We start from the raw sequence: 13,113 nt of genomic DNA, 5'->3' as shown, positions 1-13,113 counted from the left end.
GTGCCGCCAATAGTTTTATCCGAGAAGAATTTACCGTCGATTAGAAAGTAGTCGATTTGGTTTTCTGTTTGGTGGTCGGGTGATCTCCAGGTGGCATTTGTGGATATCATTGCGGGGGAAGAAGGTGCTTCGGACTACCATACCACGGGAGGCTGCAAAGTTTACGCATCGCTGGCCGTTATCAAGCTTACTGCACGTAGAACGCTTCTTTCTCGTCATCAGGTCTCCCTTCATTTATGCAGTGGATGCTGATGATGCTGTAGTCGAAGAAACGGTCTTTAACTCTCAACATGAACATCCTTGCGTTGATCGGTTGCCACCCGATCACACGTTGTCGCATCTTGCCCAACACTATAAATCCTGCCCCAGTTCATTAGTGGTGCCACAGTTTTGGTTGAATGTAGCCGCTCGATGCCCGCTTTTCCAAACTTTCTGTCCAGTCCAACAAAGTTCCTGCAACGCAGGGATGCCATATATACAGATTTATCTGTATTATACAGATTTTTGAGCATCAATACAGATAGCTGTTATATGAAATGCAGATTTCCCATTTGTATGGGATACATATTTCTCACCCAAATGTTTTATGGGATACAGATTTTTGAACGAGCGATACAGAAAATCATCTGGCATCTCTGCTGCAACGTCACGATGCCGAAGTTGTAGGAATGTAGTTCATCGTGGACTATCCTGTCATAACTTGTGAAACCAAGTGACTTGCAATTCTATGTTCCAAGTTTCCAACCGTAGTCCTTTTTCCGTCGCGTGGGTCTTTGCCGATTGTATCGAGTCGTATTTTCTCCTATGTTATTCGCAATGGGGATTTCTACGGGTGGCTTACTGGGCCTACGCCAACACACCTGTCTCTCCAGAGGGCCATCGGGCCAGTTTTGTTTAACGTCCCAACCAACACTGTGACGACCACGCTGATGGGGCTACCACCTTGGATCTAGCAGGGCGTGGTGCAGCGTTTCTTATTCAGCCGCTGGATGCCAGAACAAACGCTGTTTGAACCGCACCTCTTTGGTAAACAGACGCTCGGATCGTACCTCCTCAATCTAGCTGAAGTCAGAAGGACAACAGTGCCCAGGCTGCACTACCAGCTAAGCACACAACTCTTAGCTGGCGGTCTTTGTCATCGCTTGACCCGTGGAAGCATGAGGTAGGAACTTGTGAGGACCAGAGCTATGTTGGTCGCTCTCCTTATCGACTTACCGTTTTGCAGCCTAAGGGATTGAACCCAGGACCTTTTGCATATGGAGTGGTAGCCACCAGATCCCCAAACCTGCCAGTGCGTATGTGTATCCAACTTAGTCGCATTAAAATCTCGTATTATCAAGTTGGAATTTATATTCACTATATTTTCACCGCACCCTGTTCACCCGGCCGCCACGTGATGGTGTCAAGTGAAATGGAAATAATAAATCAAAATCACGTAGGCAGAAGTAATATTACGTGATTAGAAAATTAAACGGAGAACTCCCGCAAGGCAAATGGCAACCACTCGGATCTCCGTCCGATGGATGATGACGGTGCTTGGGTGGTGGATGACTGGTTCGACAACGTTGCTGAATCCTCCTCCCGCGTGCTCTCTCTCTCTATGTAAGCTGTTTCGGAGTTGGGTGCTGTGACTTCTCCACTAGGTACCTTCTAGAAGTACCGAATCACGACGACATCGCTCGTTGTGACTGGTTCAATGTGAAGATGACGACGGCAACAACGGCGGATGACCACGACGTTGCTGCTCATGATGGCGATGATGATGATCGTTATGTGCGCTGGCAGGCGGTGCTGCTTGCTCCATTTTCCGGAATATGGGAATCCATGAATCCTGCATGAGGGGAAGCGATTTACATCATATGGGAAATCTCATTCGAGGGGGATTGTCTGCGTGACCGGATTTGGTTTCCTTTCGGGCATTTGAAATCCAGGACTCGAGAGTAGGGATGACAAGCTTATACAATATTAGATAACCTTCAGTTCAAGCGGAAAATGGGCGCTGAACTTGGACAGTCAGTGTAAGTAACGAGGACGGTCGACATTAGACGATGCTTGTGTTTCAAGTGAATGGAACAAAATGTTTTATTAGGGAGGATTTGATCCAAAGAATATGTTCAGAGCATGTGGACTGGGTAGACTTGGCCCCTGCCTATTTTTTCTTATCTTTTTGGAGACAAATGTTCGAAAGACTAAACGTCGTAAGAACAGCAGGTCAAAAGACAGAAGGTGCAAAGGCCGATAATTTATTTCTCCGATGACATTATCCCCTTTTGATAATAAGTAGTCTTTTATTTTCCTTTCTCCGGGAAGAATCAATGAAAGTATTCCGGGAGGACTCAATAAAGGAATCCTGGGAGGAATCCATGGTGAAAACCCCGGAAGTATTCTCAAATATGTAAAGGATTTTTTTAATCTCCTAGTGGAATCCCTGAAAAATCTCAAAAGAGGCATAAATGATATTTTAAATGAACCCAAGAATGAACCCCTATAGGCAGTGATGCCAGATGTTTTTTTTTTAATTTGTATAGCACTTTTTTAAACTCTGTATCCCATACAAAATGTGGGTGAACTATCTGTATCCCAAACAAAAATAAAATGAAACCTCTAGCTCAAAAATCTGCATTTCATTTAAAACGAAATCTGAACGAATGCTCAAATATCTGTAAAATACAGATAAATCTGTGTATATGGCATCCCTGTCTATAGGCATCATTGTCGAAATCTCAAGAGGAATTAATGTAGAAATCCCAAGAGAAACCCCTGGAGAAGAAGGACCGCCCAAGTAACAAAATTAATTTTATAATTTTTTTGAAGTATTCTTCAACACCTGTGCTTTAAAACCATGCCTAAAGCAGATTGCTCTGCAAAACGACATCAACTCAACCACAAACCCGCCATAAGGCCAAAGAGGCCCATCCTAAGATACTCTTGAAGAGTTGTTTTTAAATTTCTCTTAAAACTTGTTGTACTTCCCAAGTTGTCCTCAATGCGAATTGCTCTCTTCTTGTAGAATTCTTCAAGTGCACGATAAAAGTTTGATGAAATAAATTGAAAAAAAAAACACAATGAAAATGACACAGTATATGTTATTGGGATTATTTTATTACACAAATTGGAAATATTTCCGTGGTGTAACAAGGATGCTAAATGCCAAGCAAAATTCATCGTATATATGTTGCAAGATACCTCCAAAAATTGTAACGCGCTTTCATTATAATGCACTTATAAAATATTTAAACATATTATTCCTGGTCATGAGAACATTGTTCATGAGTTTTCTCAACATGGCTTCCACTGAAATCTAGGCCGGTGGTCGGTGTTCCGTCTTCGACCTTAGCGCACTGGTCAACACTATACGAAACGACCGTTTCTCAGTCTGTTCTAGTCCCGATTCGCGGCTCTGGGGGAATCCACTGCCCAGAATGGTAGCACGGTTATCACAATTAGCAAATAGCCCACACGAACAAGTGCGGTAATTCTTTCACCACAGCCTAGAACACCGAGAAATACTGATTGAAACAAATTCGTTTATTGCGACGAAGGACGGCGTGTGTTTTATTCGCGCACTGTTTCGAGACTGATCTCATCTACCTACAGCTATCGCATTTCTCTATCTCCGGGCAACCGGAGAGATAGGTTGAGATGCGCTATCTATCTCTACTGGGTGGATGCTGCGAGAATGGGTTACCATCTCGCGATCATCAGTTATGCTGATGATCGTTGCAGAGTGGGGTAACAAACGGTAGTTATAACAAAAATACATACAATATTTTACAGTCGGTCCATTATCGATGGTTTTAACCAACATCACCATAAGATCGTTTTAAACTTCTTTCAACTCATGCCAGATCTAAAAGCATAACTCAAGAATTCTAGGATTTATAACGTTCTCAATGCAGCCTGGTTGGCCTCCATCAAGAACGTCTCAAATTTATTTCATCTTAAGCAAGGGTTAGAAGTTTTACTTAAGAGTACTCAGGTTTTTAACGTTCTTGATGTAGGTTTATGCAAACTCCGCCGAGAACGTAATAAATCATGTACGCTAAATTGTAAACAAACAATAAATTATCGCACCGTGGTGGATTTTGTGAATCTCGTCCGATTAATTTTATCAAGGTTCATTCAAATATTCCGTTACACAAAGTTTGACAGTTTTAGCCCCCCTCCCTCCCCCATGTAACAACTTTTCTATGGCTAATTTTGAAATTTCGTATGAAGCGCTAGACCCTCTCTCTCCCCCCTTAGCGTTACGTAATATTTGAACGAGCCCTCATCAGCCCGGTGCCGCTGCCAACCAGGCAGACCTTTTTCGATAACAGTCCTTGATGCGGTACAGTGCCTCATTCCTCCGGTCAGCATTTCCAACAGGTAAGTAGTTGTTGATTTTAAAGATCGATGATTGGAACCCGAATTGCACGGGAATCAACGTACTGGATGACCAAACCCACCTCATTTCGGATGCTTCAACCGAAGGAACTTGGCACAGCACCGCACTGCGTCGCGGTTGGGTTTCCGGGTAGGTGTTTCTGATTGGAAGCAATAATGGAACGATGAAAATCAAAATCTGATGCTTGAGTTTTTTCTTGTATTTTTCATGTACCAAACTGTTCTTATGCGAGAACAGTTGCTCTTGATCAAGAACGGATGATTGAAGTTAACTACAAGAGCCTTATAAAACTGAAAATAAGTGCAACAGTTCTTGGTTGTGTTTATGGTTTTATGAACTGAACCTCAAGTATTCTTGGAGGTGTTTTTAAAACCAAATATTGACGAAGCATGGTTGTGCTCAGCTGAAACTCCGATAAGATCAACCAGAATATGCAATGTTCCGATAAAACTACCATAAAAACAAATAAAACCAAATAGAATCAATATTGTTACTTGGGCGTAGCAGGTTGTGTGCGCGAGCGGCTGCGTTTTTGAAATTGTCATGCGTTTTCTTTGTTCCGCGTTGTTATGATGGTGACCGGCCGATTTGAGAAACGGCTGGTGTTGCAAATTTTGTCACAGAAAGTGCTTGTTAATTGATCTCCGGATAATTTGCGATTGATATTGGAGTTTGTCTTACTCCCATCGGGCTGCTGGAATTCGTCTTCACGGCGTGATTCGCATGTAATTTGTGGTGATATCTTATAAAAGTCCCGGAATGAATCCAGGAAGGGATCCCGGGAGAAATCCCTAAGGAATCTTGGAAAGAATCCCTTAAAGAGTCTTGAGAGAATACCTTTGGGGCTATTTGACGTTTAAACTGAGATTATTGTCAGAAAGTCAGAGAGTTTTCAGAGAGTTTTCCTTCTTTTGGGCCGTTCTTTCGAGTTATACTCATCATTTCTTTTTCGGTCAAACGGTATTCGGTCAAATGACCGTAGCGTTCGATGAGAAGAAGCAAATATATTTAATAATCATATTGGCAGCATGTTATCCCAAGTGTTATCCATAATTCGCGTTTTTAGATTCTTTTGATCGTAACTCGGCCAAACGATTCTTTCGGTCAGATAGTATTCGGCCAATTGGAGTTCGACCAAGCGACAAATGAGTGAAACATGTAATGCATAAAATCAGTAACAAATTTTAAAAACGACGTATAATCAATGGTGTAGCATTGATTATACGTCGTTTTCAAATTGTGTTATTGAAATAATGTTATTCGTTAAGTTGTCCACAAATTTCATCCGTATTCGATTTAATTTTTTGAATCAAAACGCTGAACGAAAACTTAAAATTGCCATTCATCCTTTCATCCAGCACGGCAATGTTGTTGACATCTCAGATTTCATAGCACCGACCGTGAATTTTGTCTAGAAATTTTAATCAGCTCAAAATGCCCAGATTGTTTGTAAATTCCAACATATCGTCTTCGCCGTCGTTCGTTAGTCTGCAAGATAAAGTACCAACGAAGCTGATTTCTCAGAACTTCTCAGTCGATTTTCCAGCAGCACCCGAGTGAACGCTTTCCTCGGTCATAAATCTGAAAGCCGCTCAACTCCATGCTTCCAGAGAGACAGAATTAGAAGGGCTGTTGCACGTCACGATCTATGCCCTCTTTGTCAAACCCCTTTGCCGCGGACCTGTCCCGCTTTAATTAGCGGAAAATAAAATGCCTCGATGCACACCGAAGCCATCAGGAAAAGCAGTCCAGTGCAAAATCTGTCAAACGGCAAAAATGCGTTTTGCATCCACGCCGCGCACCGGCCGATGTCGTCAACGGTAAACGCAGATGAGCCCGAGTACATCGTTAATTACACAAGTTTACAAAATAAAACGAAAGTCGTGAACTTCTGTCAACGACCAAATTTTTTTAAGCACAATTTAGTGCTGATTTCGAACCCGACCTTCAAAAAAATTAAAGTAGAACAGTTTTTTAATTTTAGCTCAATATCGAGTTTTGTAACTTTTCAAAATATGAAATTTACTAAAATTCGAATATATTGCGTTTTGTTCAACCAATTTTAAATCTTTTTCCATAAATTAAAAGCTGAATACAATACCATTCGATCATCTGAATACAGGTTTTGCGTCAGATTGATGAAATTTAAGATATTGGCGAGTTTTAGGGACGATCTTCTTAAATTTTAGCAAAATTCCCAAAATTTTTTGAAGAAATGTATTTTTTTCAATAAGAAAAAAACAACTTAAAAATTCTATCTCGACGTTTATTTGACATATCATATGTAGGCGAGTTACAGTAAAAATTTCAGCTCAATCGGAGCATTGATTACGGAGAATGAGATGTTTGAAGTGAGCGACTTTGCTTAAAAATAGAACAAAAATCGTTTTCAAATCATCAATTTTGTATGGAAAGTCGAAAAAAATTCCGCTCTACTGTAATTTTTTTCCTTCGCGTTTTCGAACTCAGGGCATGATTCTACACCAAAAATGATCATCAGCTTACCGAGTTCAAAAATGCTGTAAACTAGTGTTATTATTGCGGTCCTTCATGTTTAATGGCAAGAAGAAAAACAGCTAAGCCCTTTCAAAGCATACAGGACAAAATACCGTTTATTCGAAACCACCACATGCACTTCATTAGGTTCGCTTCGGATGAGCCTCGTAGAAGAGTTGCGAACACGCTACGCAAGTTGATTTGCGTGATTTGATCAGAGCAGAAAGGGGAAACATTATGTGACAAGAGTTACTCGATCGTAACCGTTGTTGGGAAATGGGCCCCGTCTTTGAAGATTATTTTTAACATGCTTCACCAGCACGACGACGGCGACGACGAGGATGGTCCCTCCGTTCGCCGTGTTGATTTACGGTCGTTGCGCATCGATGAACTGCTTTTGATGTCGCACTTCCCAAATGATAGCAATTAGAATGAATCGCGGTCTTTCAGCCCGGAGCACGTGACGTTGGTCAGCAAAGAGTTTCAGGGGCGGATGAAGGGGATAGGCCCCGGGATACAGGATTCAATGGAATTTTTAGGTATCTTGGCAGGTGTATCCCCAGGTACCATTTTGACGACCAATTAGTCTTGTAGAGGTTTTGAGAACCGTCATAAAACCTAATACCTTTTATTTTCGTTTTATTATGGTTCAAAGAATTTCTTTTAGTCTATTTGACTAAAAAATGTTACATGGGTATGCACATAAGGAGATGGCGATGAGCTTTTTTGACCAGACACTCGATCTTACAAGAATTATGTTAGAACTGTCCAGATCCTTTGAAAAAGGCACAATATATGTGAACGAAACGTCAGGTGTTGAACAAATATCCGTTTATGATAGCACAGAGACTGGAAGCTGAAAATCCCCGCTACCCTGAAAGATCTCCTGCAAGAATCTCTGAAAAATGCTTCTTGGTGAACTTCTAGGAGAATCCCTGAAGGAGTTTCTGAAGAACTCCCTGAAAAAAAAAACTTCTGGAGAAATCACTGACAGAATTTCATGAGTAACCACATAAAGAACTCCTAGACGAAACCCTGATGGAGCTCCTAGAGAAATCACAAAAGAACAATCATCCAAACAGTCGGATGATGTTCACGAGGATCCCTTGAAGGAATGTCTGGAAGAATTCCTGAAGCAATCTCCGAAGGAGTCCATCAAGAAATTTCAGGCAAAATCTCAAAGAATTCCAGGAGGAATTTGTGAAGAAATTTCGTGTAAAGTTCCTCGAGGTTTCCCGAAAGAATTACAAATATGCTCCCTGAAGGAGCTCCTGCAGAAATCCACAATGAAGTTCCTGGAGAAGTCCATAAAGGAATTTCTGGAGAAGTTCTTGAAGGAGTTTACGAAAAAAAATCCTGAAAGAGTTCCTGTATCAAGGAATTCAAGGCGAAATAGGTACCACTAAGTCTTAGTCTTAGTGACTAAGACTTCCTGGAAAAAATCCTGCAAGAAGTTCGAGGAGGAATCCCTGAACGAGTTCTGGGAAGAGTCCTTCAGGCAGTTCCTGTAGACATCCTTGATGAAGTTCCTGGAGAAGTCCTTGAAAAAGAAAACCCGCAACAGTTCCTGGAAATATCCCTGAAGAACTTCCTGGGAGAACCCCTGGAGTAATTCCTGGATAATTCACTGAATGAGTTACCAGCGGAAACCCTTGAAAAGATTATGGGAAAATCCCTCAAGGATCTCAAAGAAAAAGCTTTGAAAATGTCCCACAAAAATATGTCCTTAAGGAATTCCCGAAGACTCTCGATCCCTTGAGAAATTACTGAAAGAGTTTCTGGAGGAATCCCTAAAGGAGTTTATGAAGAAATTCCACAATGAATTCCAGGAAAACCCCACAAAGAATCCCTAGAGCAATCTGTGAAGGAGTGCTGAAGAAGTTTCTCCAGAAATCCTGAAAAAATCCATAAAGGAGTTCCTCAAAAAATCTCTGAAGGAATTTTTGAAGTCATCACTGGAGGAGTTTCTGGAGAGAGTGTAGAATTAGCATAAGTTAAAATACACAAAAATAAAAACAAAAAAAAAAGTTTCTGGAGAAAACTTTACTAAAAGCAGTAATTCCGAGAAAAAATCCAAACAGATTTGTAGGTGAATCCCTGAAGCAATATGTGGAGGAATTCAAGCAGAAAATCTTAGAGGAATCTCCGTAGAATTCCTCGAAAATTCACTGAAGGTGTTTTTGTTGGAATCCATATGGAGTTTGCGGATCAATTCGTTAAGGAACTCCGGGAAAAATCCCACAATTAATTCTAGGAAAAATTGCTAAAAAAATTCCTGCAGGAATCACGCTAGTTCCTAAAGAAATCTTTGGAAGAGTCCCTGGATAAATCTCTGAAGGAGTTCCTGGAGAAATCCCTCAAGGCACTCAAGAAGAAACACTTTAAAGAATTTCATGATAAATTCCTCACAAAATGTCGTGGAAAATATCTTTGGGACTTTCTAGAAAATACCTGAACGAATCTCTGAAAGAAACTGCTAGAGAAAAATCTCTGATGGTATTTCTGGAGGAATAGTGTTACGTTTGTAAATTGTTGTGAACATTTTGTCTGTTTATTTTGTATGTTTTACTAAGGTTTGTACATTTGTCCCTGAAATTTAATGTGCATTTGTAGCGCTCCAAAAATTTCAGGAGCGATCCAGTACAAAACGCACAAGCCGTCCCCTAACACGGACATCAAATTGTAGACGGTCTTGTGTTGTTGCCCGAATCTAGCTGCCCCTTTAGGATTAGAAATTCCTAGACCAAAACAAGCTATGAATGCCGCAACAGATGCTGCGAACTAAAAGGCGAACTGCCAGAAAAAATACGATTACAGGATTGACTGATGGACCAAGAACAAAAATGAAACCTCGTCATCCTGGGTTCGGACTTAGTTATCTATTTGGATAACTGGGCACAATTTATGTTATGTGTTGCATGTTTGTGTTTTGTGCATTTGTAATGTTCCATTTTATTTTGCGTATCTAAGTTCCCAGACGTGGGGCCCGATACGGAAAATAAAATGTGCATTTGTAAGGTTCCAATGTATTCGTTATATTTTTCTTTTCGTATCCCACTAGCTTCAAAATGTGGGGCTCGATGCGGAAAATAAAATGCGCATTTGTAGGGTTCTTTTAGCAGTTGTCTACATTGTGGTACCCATCGGGAGCACAATGCATTTGTAGTGTTTCGCAAAACTTTTTTTTTTGTTACATTGGCGCCCAACGTGGGGCATTGTGCATTATAAGGTTCCAATGCATTTTCCGTTACAATAGCTAGAGAAATTCCTGAAGGAATTCCTGGAGGAATCATTGAAGAACTTTTTGGAAGAACTTCTGGATGAAGTCCAGGAGAAACCCTTCTGAAAGGAATTCTTGGTAGCATTCATCTTAGTCTCACAAAGGCTTTGTGAAACATCGTAAAGGAGACGAATATGGCCGGTATTTGCAGATTTCTTCCTTCGTCGGCCAAAGAGTCCGCTCACACTCTTTTGTCCCACCTACATGAGCGCTTTATTTCTTTCTTGAGAGCACTGACGAGCTACGGCTTTGGCTCCTCATGTTTTCGATAGCTCGCTTGCGGCTTTGGCGTTCCTTCGCTCCTCTATGTTCTCCCGGGTGTCATCTGTGATCCACTGCTTTCTCTGGGTGCTTGGCTCACCCAAACTATTGTCGGCGCTCCATTGATCTTCTACGCTTCAGCGTTTTCCAGTCGGCGTATGTTAAACCGGCGCCCGATTTTCTTCTTCTGCCGACGAATCCTCGAAATGCGCAGCCGGATCTCGCCGATTATAAGATGATGGTCCGACGCAGTGTCGGCACTACGTTAGATCCACACACCAAGAAGGCTCCGTCTCAATTTCCGGCTTGAAGTCCGCACATACCGCATTACGAATATTGATTCGGATCACTCCCTAGGGCTGTATGCATGCGCTCAAAACTTTCGACGACGGTTGTAACTACGCGTCGAAGTCGCATGGACGAGAATGTTGCAACACCATACGAGGCACGTGATAGACAGGCCCGGAACAAGCAGAACTCAGTCTTCCGGAGGAAGAAGCGTCAGCAGGAACATCGAGATCGTAGAACGATGGAAGAGTTGCACCGCACTAAGGACACACGGAAGTTCTACGAGAAGCTGAACCGCTTGCGCCACAAACCGACATGTGCCGAGACAATCACGTGAATGTTCTCACAAGTCTTCCTTGGTAATTTCGTCCTGTACCGTTTCTTATGTGTTCTCTTCTGTTCCATATTTTCTGTCTTTTGTCTGTGTTATTATTATTTCTATTTTTTTTCCTTTTTCTCTCTTTCATGCCATCTTTGTCCTCCATGATTGACCGGCACCTGCCACGTCCTTACGGGCATTGGGACGGGTAGGAATGTTAGTACATATAACATGCGCTGCTACTAAAGACCGAAATCACCTCTAAGCCTCCACACGACTGTTATTGGATGGAGTTTTGTTTTAGTGGGGAGGGGATTGTGGCAGAATTGATGCACCTCTAGAATTTCACCCAAGCACGCAAACCAAACTTATAATAAGCTGCAATAAAAGTATTCTACGCGATGCTGAAAGGGGCTGTACATAATCCACGTGGTCATTAGGGGGGGGGGGGGGGGGGTTTGGCCAAGGACCATCTTGTATGGACAAATAAAAAATTTTGTATGGACTAATGACCACGCGGGTGGGTGGGGGTGTGATTTGAAAAGTCCCAAAAAAATGACCACGTGGTTTATGGACCGCCCCAAATCGCTGTTCAACTAAAACATTTTGGAGCACGATTTCAAAATCAGCTCGTGATAATGCATGACAAATAATGTTCATTGAAGTTAATCAGGTACTATTTATTTTGAAAACTAGTGTAATTAATCGAAACAATAATATATGATATAAATTTATACAAGTAATTAAAAAAAAGTCAATTATAAACATCTAATACTGAGTTATACACGTATTCCACAAATAGATCCTTAGAGGCACCCCTACGCACACCATCGCCCACGGAGGAGACGGATTACCCTGAACATTATTTGAAAAGTGACATATCTGCTAAAAGATTAACAAGATTTGAAGATTAATGATGAGCGGTAACCTTTTTTGCCCAACTGCCAGCGAGCGCATGGTTGCCATCAAACATAGGAATGTCGCTTCAAAACCACCAACGCGAATTGCAGTCCGTTCTCCAACACTGACTACGAGCGCGAACATCTTGCGATTCGACAAAACGACTGCATCGACAACGACGAGGACTACGACTGTGACTGTGATGGCTTAGCTCGCCGCCAATGGAGGGGGAGGTTATGTTTTAGCATTTTAATATTAATCACTAGCTAGCAGTAGCACCGTCACAGTCGATGTCGTCGTCGTCATCTTAGGTTGATCCAGGGCGGCAGTGCATTTGTTTACGAGTCTGTCTTTCCCATGTCTGAACAGAATACCAATATGGGAACGTCCATAAATTACGTCACGCAAAAATCGACCATTTTCAACCCCCCCTCCCCTCTATGTCACACTTTTTGTATTGGACCTCTGAAATGTTTGTATGGGTCGTCACACTTTGCTGAACCCCCCCTCCCCCCTCAAAGCGTGACGTAATTTATGGACGTTCCCTATGTTTGTGGAAATGTACGCTGGTGTATTCTGTGTCTCTGTTTTTGGTGGTAAGTTTTTCATCCGCACGTTACATTTGCTCTGACTGATTCAGTTTATGGGAGCTAAGTTAAATGCGCTTTCGTTCACGCTAGTTCAGAAATACTTTAGAGCCCATTTCAATTCAAACTTAAGTGGCTTAACCCATTTAATGGGTATTTTCCGTTTACCCATTAATGGGTATTCACCTCGAACTTCGAAAACACTTGATGTTTAATTGAAGAATGGGTAAAATACCCTATTGTTCTGGGACTAGTTTTGCAGTTCAAGGTTAGGTATATTGAAAAGATCGAAAAAAAAACACAAAAAGCAGAATGAAAAGACTATTTCGTAATATGATCGTATATTTCAATTATTTAGCATATCTAGAATTTTCTATTTATTTATTCGCATCCAAAGTTATTCGGTGGATTGCCGCAAATCCATATCTTTCGCGAATCGTCACAACTACTCTCGAGGAATTTACTTAGACATCTGCCATGAGAAACAACTTGCTCGAAGATTCATCGATACTACCTACGGGTTATAGGGATGCCTTCAGCTGCTTCCTGTAGAAAGCCTTATTGAGTGTCGTGTCTTATCTCGCGTCGCGTTTCG

This window comes from Aedes albopictus, chromosome 2 (genome assembly GCF_035046485.1).
Source record: "Aedes albopictus strain Foshan chromosome 2, AalbF5, whole genome shotgun sequence".
NCBI lineage: Eukaryota > Metazoa > Arthropoda > Insecta > Diptera > Culicidae > Aedes > Aedes albopictus.
Note: the sequence above shows the minus strand (reverse complement) of the source record.